The 13,972-nt window shown below is 34.7% G+C and overlaps 2 non-coding genes across 2 annotated transcripts; one reads left to right on the forward strand and one right to left on the reverse strand.

The window, feature by feature from the left end:
- Positions 1-7,927: 7,927 nt before the first annotated feature.
- On the forward strand, positions 7,928-7,999 carry TRNAE-CUC (transfer RNA glutamic acid (anticodon CUC)). Its single transcript has one exon. It is a non-coding gene; the product is annotated as a tRNA-Glu (tRNA).
- A 5,212-nt stretch (positions 8,000-13,211) lies between these two features.
- TRNAE-CUC (transfer RNA glutamic acid (anticodon CUC)) lies at positions 13,212-13,283 on the reverse strand. Its single transcript has one exon. It is a non-coding gene; the product is annotated as a tRNA-Glu (tRNA).
- Positions 13,284-13,972: the final 689 nt, after the last annotated feature.

Consider the following 13,972-nt stretch of genomic DNA (forward strand, 5'->3'; position numbering starts at 1 on the left):
ATAATATTTTGTCAAAATTTTATTTCCATAGAAAATGTTGGCAATTTTTTTTTTCCTATAGAAAATTTTATTTCTATAGAAAATTTTATCAAAATTTTATTTCTAGAAAAATTTTGTCAAAAATTATTTCTATAGAAAATTTTGTCAAAGTTTTATTTCTATAACAAAATTTTGTCAGCATTTTATTTCAATCGAAAATTTTGTCAAAATTTTATTTCAATCGAAATTTTTGTCAAAATTTTATTTTTGTAGAAAATTTAGTAAAAATTTTATTTCTCAAAATGTTATTTCTAGAAAACTATTATCACAAATTATTTCTATAGAAAATTTTATTTCTATGGAAAATGTTGTCAAAATTTTATTTCAGTCAAAAATTTTATCAACATTTCATTTTTATAGAAAATTTAGTGAAAAAATTTATTTCTCTAGAAATTTTTATTTCTACAGGAAATTTTCTCAAAATTTTATTTCTATAGAAAATTTTCTCAAAATTTTATTGTTATAGAAAATGTTGCCACAATTTTATTTCTATAGAAAATTTTGTCAAAGTTTTGTTTCTATAGAAAGTGTTGTCAAAATTTTATTTCCATAGAAAACTTTCTCAAATTTTTATTTCTATAGAAAATTTCATCAAAATTTTATTTCTAGAAAAATTTTGTCAAAAATTATTTCTATAGAAAATTTTCTCAATACTTTATTTCTATGTAATATTTTGTCAAAATTTAATTTCCATAGAAAATGTTGGCAATTTTTTTCCTATAGAAAATTTTGTAGAAAACTTTCTCAAAATTTTATTTCTATAGAAAATTTTATCAAATTTTTATTTCTAGAAACAATTTGTCAAAAATTATTTCTATAGGAAATTTTGTCAAAGTTTTATTTCTATAACAAAATTTTGTCAACATTTTATTTCAATCGAAAATTTTGTCAAAATTTTATTTCAATCGAAATTTTTGTCAAAATGTTGTTTCTATAAAAAATTTTGTTAAAATTTTAATTCTATAGAAAATTTTGTTAAAATTTTATTTCTCTAGAAACTTTTGTGAAAATTTTATTTCTATATAAAATTTTGTGAAAATTTTATTTCTATAGAATATTTTGTCAAAATTTTATTTCTATAGAAAATTTTATCAACATTTTATTTCTATAGAAAATTTTATCAACATTTTATTTCTATAGAAAATTTTGTAAAAATTTTATTTCTATAGAAAATTTTTTCAATTTTTTTTTTTATAGAAAATTTTGTCAAAATTTTATTTCTATAACAAAATTTTTTCAAAATTTTATTTTTATAGAATATTTTGTCAACATTTTATTTTTATAGAAAATTTTGCCAAAATTTTATTTCTATAGAAAACTTTGTCAAAGTTTTATTTCTATAGAAACTTTTGTCAAGGTTTTATTTCTATAGAAAATGTTGTCAAAATTTTATTTCTGTAGAAAATTTTGTCAAAATGTTATTTCTATAGAAAATTTTATCAAAATTTTATTTCAATAGAAAATGTTGTCACAATTTTATTCTACCATTTTTGGGTAGGATTCTAGCAACTGTGACAACCGTAATTGGGTGTCAATTCCTAGAACAATTTGATTGTGATATTTAGAAAGATGTAACTCGGTTATCATGGGGGACACAAAGAACACTTTCTTCTTCAACAAGAAGAAACATTTTTCTCTTCAACTCCGGGCTCATACAGTTTAGGGCATATTGGTGTCCTCATGTGTAAATGTTAATTTTATCTCGCATGATATAACCACAATGATAAGGTTGGCAATACCACTGTACCCTTGATATCAGAAACCATATGGAAACTTTATGAAAACAAACATGGAAAAGCACTTCACCCAAGTTTTTTGTGCACACAAAACAAAAACGAATATAAAAACGTACAGTTGGTTTGTTTGCATGTGAAAAATCATGAAAAACCACTTTCGCATTTACCAAAGTATTCTGCCGCCTTTCTGCCATCATTGGCCATGTTACATGGCGATAAGCGTTAGGAAGTTGGCACAATGGCCCACAAATACAGGCAAGAATTAAAAGCAAAAGCAAAAACAAAACTCGAAACGAATGTTGAGAACCCCAACAGGCGTTATATGAAACCCCAAATCCGTATAAAACCAGAAAATGCAACAACATTTTTGATATGCATTCATGGAGAAGGACAACGCATCAAAAAACCTACACTCAAAAAAAAGTGAACTCACTATTTCACTAAAGCCAATTTAACTATATTTTAGTTCATGAATAATTATATTTGGAGAAAGTTTCATTTATTCTAATAATTTTTTACGTACGTTAGTTAAATGAACTAAAAGACGGGAAAAAAATTATACACAAATGAAGTAAAAAGTTTTACTAAATTCGTACTTCTCACAAAATAGTTCATTATTTCTTTAAATTTGTAAATTTTACTACAACAGCGTCCATCATGAACTTCGTATGTCACTAAAGACATTCGTGCAATTTTGAACTCCAAATTTTTCCTTCAAACTACAAAATTTTCTTTAAAAAGTGAAGAAAATTATTTATGTCTAATAAATTTTCTTGAATTTGTCGAAAAATATTTACTTAGTTTTGTGACATCGGCGTGATGCCAGCGCTTGTAATACTGTTTAGTTAAAAATTTCTAAAACTCTTCAAAATTTTCTAAAATTAATCAAAAGTTTTCTTCCTGGTGGGTTCACTGTTTTTTCAGTGTAGAGCTGACTGCATGGGCTGGCATCAGCACATGCAACATGAAAGCAAACCAAACAAACGCCAACAACCAAACTCCGAGTGTTCTTTAGGGATTTTGGTAACGTTATCCACTTTAACAAGTCCGAATAGAGCCATACAAAAGTGGGAAGTTCATATGACCATGTATGTTGCTGATTTAGAAGTTGAATAGGAGCGATTGCAAGCATTTGTATTGGGCGGGGGGGGAAACGTAGCAAACGTAAACTAAGTTGCGTGTTTTAATACGAGGCGATATATTTTTGCAATTTCATGAATTGGCTATAGTTTCATTTTTAGTTTTTTTTTTTTTGTTTTTCTCCTCTCTCTCTCTCACACTGTGGAATTCTCATTCGTGTTTATAAAGTGAAGTCATAACATTTTTCATATGTGAGAGGAAGGACACTAAGTGAAGTAATTGGATTGAATTTTCCAATGAATTTCGATAATTGGATGACTTTATGGGATTTACATGGGACAAACAGGAAATTAAGTTTATTTCGTGGGAGAATTTATCGGCATAGAGCAATTGTAATCGAAATATCATTTATAGTGGTCTTTGGAGTATCTAGAGCGAAAAAAACAAACTTTTTTTATGACATTGAATAATTCCATAAGGCTTGTTGTCCATACTTACCACCATAGGATGGTGATGGGATATAATAAGTTTGTCATTCCGTTGGTAACAATACATCGAAATATAGATTTCCCTACATAAATTATATGTATATATTTTTGATCACGGAAAAATTCTAAAACGATATAAGGATGTCCGTCTGTCTGTTGTAATCACGTTACAGTCTTCATGCTGAAAGTTTACACAAACTCGTATTTTGTCTGCAGGCAGACCAAGTTTGAAGATGGTCTATATCGATCCAGATTTTAATATAGACCCCATATAAACCTACCCCTCTATTTGGGGTCTTGAGTATCTATACACTGCAAGTATTTTGGGTGCATTAATAAGTGTGCCGAAGATGATCAACTTGAGTTGACTTCTTAACCGACCAGACATCCGAATTATCATTCGATTTGCTCGAAATTGGAAATCTAGGGGTATTTAGGGCACGCAAATAAGTCTGTCGAATATGGTATGTTTCGGTCCATGTTTCCGTATAGCCCCCATATAGCCCGATTTCCTGCTTTGAATTCTTGGGCTTCTGGACACCGCAATTTTTATCCGGGAGCCACCGTGGTGCAATAGTTAGAATGCCCGCCTTACATAGACAAGGTCGTGGGTTCGATTCCTGTTTCGAACGAACACCAACAAGTTTTTCAGCCGTGGTTTATCCCACCTCAGTAATGCTAGTGACATTTCTGAGGGTTTCAAAGCTTCTCTAAGTGGTTTCACTGCAATGTGGAACGCCGTTCGGACTCGGCTATAAAAATGAGGTCCCTTGTCATTGAGCTTAACATGGAATCGGACAGCACTCAGTGATAAGAGAGAAGTTCACGAATGTGATATTACAATGGACTGAATAGTCTAAGTGAGCCTGATACATCGGGCTGCCACCTAACCTATCCGGCACGAATTATGGCCATCAATCGGTCGACAAATCCCTAACACGCCGCATGAATGTAGCCCTTCGATATTGTGGCCACGGTTGCCACTCGGGCTAAAAATAATCTATCAAAATTTGGAAAAAAATGTTACCAAAAAACTACCAAACATAAATATTTCCTTTTATTTCTATAGAAAATTTTCTCAAAATTTTTTTCTATACAAAATTTTCTCAAAATTTTATTTCTATAGAAAATTTTCTCAAAATTTTATTTGTATAGAAAATTTTCTCAAAATTTTATTTCTATAGAAAATTTTCCCAAAATTTTATTTCTATAGAACATTTTCTCAAAATTTTATTTCCGTTTAGTTTTGTTAGTTGACCTTTGGAATTTTACAATTTTGCGATTATTTGTTTGGCTTGAGGTCATGGACTAATGAAAAATGAAATTTTATTTCCATAAAAAAATGTTTTCAAAATTATATTTCTATAAAAAATTTTCTCAAAACTTTATTTCTATAGAAAATTTTCTCAAATTTATTTCTATAGAAAATTTTCTCAAAGCGCTATTCCCGGCGAAACGCTATCGATCGACTGTTTGATTTTTTTTTCAACGCGGATTGAGATTTTGGTGACCGTGGCGCGGTAGAAAGACCATCTTAGTTGACGCGTGCTGAGTCCGGTTGGAATGTCCATGTTTTTGTTATTGTTCAAAACCTAAAAAAATGTATGAAGTGAATTACGTCCTTCAAACGATGGACAAAGCCATCACACCCTGCACGAATATGGCTCTGTGATATATTGGCCCATCTCGGCGAAGCGCCGTCTTGAGATGATCGTAGTTCCAATCTTACAAAAAAACAAGTATATACGGCCGTAAGTTCGCCCAGGCCGAAGCATATGTACCCTCCACCATGGATTGCGTAGAAACTTTTTCTAAACACTGCCATCCACAATCGAATTACTTGAGTGGCGGTAACCATTGCCGATGGCAGGGTATCTTAAAACCTCCTAACACCGTCTTCTAAATTGTAAGTAAGTCTATACGTGATATATATTAAATCAAAAAATACCGATTAAATACGTATATAATTCAGTTTGACAAAGTTTTCTATAGAAATAAAATTTTGACAAAATTTTGACAAAATTTTCTATAGAAATGAAATTTTAACAAAATATTCTATAGAAATAAAATTTTAACAAACTTTTCTATAGAAATAAAATTTTGACGCAATTTTCTATAGAAACAACATTTTGACAAAAGTTTCAAAAGAAATAAAATTTTGGTAGATTATTTTTGGCTCGAGTGGCAACCGTGATTATGAACCGATATGGACCAATTTTTGTGTGATTGGAGATCGGTTATATATAACTATAGACCGATATGGACCAACTTTGGTATGGTTGTTAGTGGTCATATACTAACACAACGTTCCAAATTTGAACCGGATCGGATGAATTTTGCTCCTCCAAGAGGCTCCGGAGGTCAAATCTGGGGATCGGTTTATATGGGGGCTATATATAATTATGGACCGATGTGGACCAATTTTTGCATGGTTGTTAGAGACCCTATACCAACATCATGTACCAAATTTCAGTCGGAGCGGATGAAATTTGTTTCTCTTTGAGGCTCCGCAAGACAGATCTGGGGATCGGTTTATATGGGGGCTATATATAATTATGGACCGATGTGGACCAATTTTTGAATGGATGTTAGAGACCATATACCAACATCATGTACCAAATTTCAACCGGATCGGATGAAATTTGTTTCTCTTTGAGGCTCCGCAAGCCAAATCTGGGGATCGGTTTATATGGGGGCTTTATATAATTATGGACCGATGTGGACCAATTTTTGCATGGTTGTTAGAGACCATATACTAACACCATGTACCAACTTTCAGCCGGATCGGATGAAATATGCTTCTCTTAGAGGGTTTGCAAGCCAAATTTGGGGGTCCGTTTATATGGGGGCTATACGTAAAAGTGGACCGATATGGCCCATTTGCAATACCATCCGACCTACATCAATAACAACTACTTGCGCCAAGTTTCAAGTCGATAGCTTGTTTCGCTCGGAAGTTAGCGTGATTTCAACAGACGGACGGACGGAGAGACATGCTTAGATCGACTCAGAATTTCACCACGGCCTAGAATATATATACTTTATGGGGTCATAGAGCAATATTTCGATGTGTTACAAACGGATTGACAAAATTAATATACCCCCCATCCTATGGTGGAAGGCATAAAAAGTCTAACGTATTAAGATCTAAACATTTTGGTGGCCTGATTGTGCGGTAGAAATGAAGCGAAGAATCTCCTTCTTAAGCCAATCTTGGTTGACCCGCGCTGAGTCCTGTTGGAATGTCCATGGTTGACGGCAGAAATGGTTTGTATGCCCAGTGTTTCAGGATGACATTTTCCCGATAGGTTAGGTTAAGTATAGTGGCAGCCCGATATTTCAAGCTGACTTAGACTATTCAGTCCATTGTGATACCACGGTGGTGAACTTCTCTCTTATGGTTTTGAACTATAATATTCATGATTTATTTTGACCCCACATTAGATGAATTCGAGCGAGGAACGACCATTTGCCTATACGGCAGGGCACGCCGTTACCATCGGTGGCGCAAGGCCCATCGAAGGTGTACATTTTCAGCTGACCTCACTTTAGAATGGAAATAAATTCGGTAACTGGCCACTTCCTTTTCAATTTAACTTGTTTTGAATCGGTGAGCTCTTGCACTTTGTGGAACTTCAATGGCTTTAGTCCAAACTCAATCTTGAATATGGATTATATCCGTCCCATTCTCTATAACTATTCTCACTCCAGCAATAGGTGTGTGGGTATCGCTCCATATTTTTTTATAGCCCCGATTGCACGATTTCTTTGCTTGGCCTTCCAGACACCGCAATTTTTCTAGATTTATCTGAAATTGGAAATGTAGATTCACAAAGACTTTTGGTTTATATGGATCAATCCCATATGGATTGATCTTCCGATTTGAATTCCTAAGCTTCTAGAGATCATAATTTTTCTCCAATGCCTGAAATTGGAAATCTGTAGATTTTTAGGTACACGAAGTGATATATGTCAGATTTATTTTATATGGGTAAAACTTTGATGTATACACCCGTCTCCCAATTTAACTTCTTGAGGCGATAGGTGACGCACTTATAATCGAAATTGTTCGAATTTAGAAGTAAAATCTTTCGATTTTACTTCTCGTGCTCATTTGAGTAATAGGGGTAAAAAACAGATTTCAAATCATACAGAAGCCGTTATATCATCCGATTTTCTTACACGCCTAGACAAGAAGTTTAAGACTCCTCTAAAAACAAACCACAATATTTCTGAATCTTATGTAGTCTCAATATGTAACATTTAAATGTAACTTTGAGAACCGATCTTCCTGAGGGAGTTTCATCAAATCCACCTGACTTTTAGTGCCATTTTAATTTTTGATATTTGCCCTCTCCATTCATAATAGAGAGTAAATCTCTATCTTGCTTCAAAATTGTTTGAGATTTTCAAAAATAGCAATCCATCTACATCTCAAACAGTGCAATGCCATATTCTTTATATCTGCGATACAATCTTCAGCATCCGCCCTAAAATTTTCTGTTTTTTTTTTCAATGTATATAAATAGATTTCTAAATATACATAAGCCCATTTCATAATCAAATTCATAAGACATCATAAAATCCCGTATTGTCTAGTGGTTAGGATATCCGGCTCTCACCCGGAAGGCCCGGGTTCGATTCCCGGTACGGGAAATTCAATATTTTCTCCCACACTTTGCACTCATACACCTATGGTATTTGGATATACTTCTCTAAAACTTATAATTAATGCATAGTTCCTTCGTATTATTTATTTTTCATTTTCTACAATTGCCTGTAAAATGTGTGATAATTTTTACTTTCATTTCAATAGTTTATGCATAGTATGTGTGTTTGTGTTGATATCACCTGAAGAGTATAAAAACGAGCCAACTATATTGAAATCTAAAAGGCAAAAGGCGGAAAATATGTCAAAGTGGCTTCCATAGATTAAAAACATTTTGACATACTTTTCCGTTGGAAATATTTCATTAGACCAAAAAAACAGCCAACTGCCAGTTTTTCCATAATCACTCTACAATCATACCAACTTGCTAAAATAGGTGACATGGTAATTTTTCATGCAAACCTTCTAGATTATGGCTAGGAGGTTTGCGTGCAGAAATGGAATACTGGCCATAGTGGAGTCCGGCAATTTTTTTTTTCTGCATGAACACCTTGTTAAAAATTACAAATAATGTGAAAAATTTGTAATTTGATAAGATTGTCTAACAAACAAATACAGTTGACGATCATACATTTTAATTAGAATAAAATATAAATATTAAATTTTATAAAGTTTTAACATTAAGGTTTTAGCAATAACTAATTTTTAAAACGTTAAAATCTGAAATATATTTGCATTCAACACGTTTTCAAGTATAATACCTTGAAGCCGTATTGAATAGTACCGAATCTCAATGAAAGTAATCATTGATAACCTATGATAACCTACAAAATTTTTCAGAAATGCCTGAATTCTTTACTATTCTATCGTTTTGTATTAACATCGTGCTGAATTCATATACAGTGAAAACTCTCAAACTTGGACACTCTGAAAACCGGACACCTCCCAAATGTGGACAATTGTCTGGGGACGTTTGCTATATTAACACATTAAAATTAACCTCTCATAAGTGGACACCTCCCAAATATGGACAAAATTTAGGCGACCGTGAGAGTCCACCTTTCAGAGGTTTCACTGTATTTCGAAATACTTCGTGTTTCTTGAACACACCCATTTAGAATAATTTGTTTTATTTTGAATCACCCTGTGAATAATATCATGAAATCAAAGCATACCTTTGGGTGTCTCAAAATGTTGTATAGATTAGTGTTGACATAACTCTTCACATAAAATGAGTCGAAATATATAAAGACCGGTATTAAGTGGGGCTAAATTTATGCAAATTGATTATAGCTGATTGATATTGACTTATTATGGGTGAAAGGTTCAAAATTTGGGCCAAATATACAGCAATTCTTAATAAAATTTTTCGATTTTAATCAACATTATTGATTATTTGATGGATGAATCAGGTTCCTTGTCCGTAATAATCCCATGTAGAAATATTAGGACACGAATTTTCAGGTATTTCTCAAAATTGACCCCCAATATCTTTGTTGAGAACGGAGTCAGATGGACATACCTGTTGAGGCAAAAAACGTACCTTACAATTGCATTAAAGGAAACATTCAATTTCCGTTTGCCCATACGTCAATACCAGGTTTAAGTAGGACTTCGCCAAGAGCAGTTTGATTTTCAGTGGTAGATATCTCTGTCTCTTCCAAAAAGATCTGAGAGTGGCAAATATTCTACCACAGAACATGGTTATATGGTGTGATCTCGTTAAAGAATCATTAAACATAACACCAAGATACCTATAGTTTCTGACAATCTGAATAGATTCGTCATTTATACGAATATAGGGAGTTAGTGACAGACGATTGACACGCCTTTGGATTACCAGACACTTGGACTTCGTCGTATTGAGGAACATGCCATTCCTCTGCACCCATAGGTTTACTCTTCGCAAATCCCCCCAATATCTTGGTTGAGAACGGAGTCAGATGGACATACCTGCTGAGGCCAAAAACGTACCTTACAATTGCATTAAAGTAATCATTAAATTTCCGTTTGCCCCTGGCATCACAACTGGAGAAGATTTAACACCCATACGTCAATACCGGGATTAAGTAGGACTTCGCCAAGAGCAGTTTGATTTTCAGTGGTAGATATCTCTGCGTCTTCCAAAGAGATCTGAGAGTGGCAAATGTCCTACCACAGATCATGGTTATATGGTGTGACCACGTTAAAGAATCATTAAACATAACACCAAGATTCCTATACTTTCTGACAATCTCAATAGATTCGTCATTTATATGAATATAGGGATTTAGTGAACCGATTGACATGCCTTTGGATTACCAAACACTTGGACTTCGTCGCATTGAGGGACAAGCCATTCCTCTGCGCCCATCAATCTTCAAATCCCCCCAATATCTTGGTTGAGAACGGAGTCAGATGGGCATACCTGCTGAGGCCAAAAACGTACCTTACAATTGCATTAAAGGAATCATTAAATTTCCGTTTGCCCCTGGCATCACAACTGGAGAAGATTTCACACCCATACGTCAATACCGGAATTAAGTAGGACTTCGCCAAGAGCAGTTTGATTTTCAGTAGTAGATATCTCTGTGTCTTCCAAAGAGATCTGAGAGTGGCGAATGTTCTGCCACAGATCATGGTTATATGGTGTGACCACGTTAAAGAATCATTAAACATAACACCAAGATGCCTATACTTTCTGACAATCTCAATAGATTCGTCATTTATATGAATATAGGGAGTTAGTGACAGACGATTGACACGTCTTTGGATTACCAGACACTTTGACTTCGTCGCATTGAGGAACTAGCCATTCCTCTGCGCCCATAGGTTTACTCTTCGCAAATCCCCCCAATATCTTGGTTGAGAACGGAGTCAGATGGGCATACCTGCTGAGGCCAAAAACGTACCTTACAATTGCATTAAAGGAATCATTAAATTTCCGTTTGCCCCTGGAGAAGATTTCACACCCATACATCAATACCGGGATTAAGTAGGACTTCGCCAAGATCAGTTTGATTTTCAGTGGTAGATATCTCTGTGTCTTCCAAAGAGATATGAGAGTGGCAAATATCCTACCACAGATCATGGTTATATGGTCTGACCACGTTAAAGAATCATTAAACATAACACCAAGATTCCTATACTTTCTGACAATCTCAATAGATTCGTCATTTATATGAATATAGGGAGTTAGTGACAGCCGATTGACACGCCTTTGGATTAGCAGACACTTGGACTTCGCCGCATTGAGGCACAAGCCATTCCTCTGCGCCCATAGGTTTACTCTTCGCAAATCCCCCCAATATCTTGGTTGAGAACGGAGTCAGATGGGCATACCTGCTGAGGCCAAAAACGTACCTTACAATTGCATTAACGGAAACATTCAATTTCCGTTTGCTCCTGGCATCACAACTGGAGAAGATTTCACACCCATACGTCAATACCGGGATTAAGTAGGACTTCGCCAAGAGCAGTTTGATTCTCAGTGGTAGATATCTTTCAAAGAGATCTGGGAGTGGCAAATGTCCTACCACAGATCATGGTTATATGGTCTGACCACGTTAAAGAATCATTAAACATAACACCAAGATTCCTATACTTTCTGACAATCTCAATAGTTTCGTAATTTATATGAATATAGGGAGTTAGTGATAGACGATTGCCACACCTTTAGATTACCAGACACTTGGACTACGTCGCATTGAGGGACAAGTCATTCCTCTGCGCCCATAGGTTTACTCTTCGCAAATCCTCATTAAATCTCTCTACACATCTATCAAAGTCTTCTGGGCTACTGCTCAGGTAGATTTGAAGACCATCCGCATTTGGAATGAATTAAAACATCCGGGGGTCATTCGCATAGATAGAAAATAGTAAAGGTCCTAAGATAGAACCTTGTGGAACACCTTGTAAGACTGACAGTGTCATAGATCTATTCCGAGCAACCTGAACATACTGCGATCTGTCACTAAGATAGGATGATATTAGGCGTGAAGAGAACACCAAGAAGTGCATAAATCCTGACAGTTTCTGTCGCAGGACGTGATAATTAACCGAGTCGAAAGCTTTCGAATGATCAAGCAGGGTAAGTAGTGCGATATCACCATTGTCTATACACTCTCTGATATCCTCAGCCACATCCGTTAATGCTGAAGTACAGCTATGATGAGCTCTAAAACCAGATTGTCGATCCGACAGAAGATTATTGTGGCAGACGTGTGATGTAATTTGTCTATGCAATAGGTGTTCGAACACTTTCGATAAATATTGCAATTGACCTATACTCAGAGTTCTTCTTCGGAATCGGTATTATCCTGGCGGTTTTCCAGCGATCATGAAAGATACTCCTAGTAATAAATTGATTAAATACGTATGTCAAGTAAGTCATCAGTTCCGGCAGAAGAATCTTAATAAATCTCGGATCAATATTGTTCGCGCCAACTGCATTGGACTTCACAGATAGGAAGCTACCGAGGACATCAAAACGAGGACATCAAAACACATTCAAAATTGAAAGATGATTCCATTGGAGTATTCAGTGTATCATAAAATGATAGATCCGCAGAAGATGTAAAACGTTTCGTTAAGGGAATCAAGATCGATAGATGGATCAACCGCTCCACTACATTTGCCAAAACCAATATCTTTAGAGTCTTCCATGTCCTACCTGAACCTAGAGCATTCCCAAACTTACTTTCGAAGTGCCTACGTTTCTCCCTAGAGATCTCTCTATTCACTGCCCTTCGACCAAAACTTGTCGATGGGCAGTAGACCTGACGATTTTCCATTGGGCGAACCTCAAATCCCTTTGATTGATCAGCTCCCTGATACGAGAGGTGAACCAGCTATTACCTTTTCTCCTTACAGTCTTTGTACTTTAATTAAATCTCAATATATACTATGTATACTATGGTAACAATGAATTTAATCTATTTAGTCTATATTTATCAATCATTTACGGCCATTTTCATGTAGCTCCGTTAGGCTTTAACTGCCAGTTAACAGAAAGAAAAATGGTAATATCTTTTCTCCGGTTAACTTTAACTGAAAAATTTTCAGCAGTTAAGTTTCTAACTGGCATTTGGAATATATACGCAAAATGACAGATATGTAGATATCACGGTTTAAAAGTTCGTTAGCTAACGTAGCACTAACGGAGCTTCATGAAAATGGGGGTTAATCTGTATATATCAAGCAATTTAATCTATATTTTAAAAATTGCAATTTTTAATATCTGAGTGAATTTTTAACCAAAATAAAACAATATAAAAAATTTTCCCGTACCGGGAATCGAACCCGGGCCTTCCGGGTGAGAGCCGGATATCCTAACCACTAGACAATACGGGACTGTTGTTTCCATTCTGACAAATTTACATTTTATATTGGATCGTAACAAAAAATAATAAAAAACATAAACCCACGGTTTTGGCAGCATACACTTAAACTGAACAAAAATAGACTCACCAATCAGTTATGCCCATAAGTCTCACATTCATTGCTACAATAACGACAAACACACTGGCATAACATACCTACATGTATTTGTTTATTTTAATCCCACTGTCTGTTTGCTTGCTCTCTTGATTTTTTTCTTATTGTCGCACACAACGTCATAGACTAAAGTAAAGGGTGATTTGTTAAGAGCTTGATAACTTTTTTTAAAAAAAAAACGCATAAAATTTGCAAAATCTCATCGGTTCTTTATTTGAAACGTTAGATTGGTCCATGACATTTACTTTTTGAAGATAATTTCATTTAAATGTTGACCGCGGCTGCGTCTTAGGTGGTCCATTCGGAAAGTCCAATTTTGGGCAACTTTTTCGAGCATTTCGGCCGGAATAGCCCGAATTTCTTCGGAAATGTTGTCTTCCAAAGCTGGAATAGTTGCTGGCTTATTTCTGTAGACTTTAGACTTGACGTAGCCCCACAAAAAATAGTCTAAAGGCGTCAAATCGCATGATCTTGGTGGCCAACTTACCGGTCCATTTCTTGAGATGAATTGTTCTCCGAAGTTTTCCCTCAAAATGGCCATAGAA

The sequence above is a fragment of the Haematobia irritans genome, chromosome 5 (assembly GCF_050003625.1).
Source record: "Haematobia irritans isolate KBUSLIRL chromosome 5, ASM5000362v1, whole genome shotgun sequence".
Classification (NCBI taxonomy): domain Eukaryota; kingdom Metazoa; phylum Arthropoda; class Insecta; order Diptera; family Muscidae; genus Haematobia; species Haematobia irritans.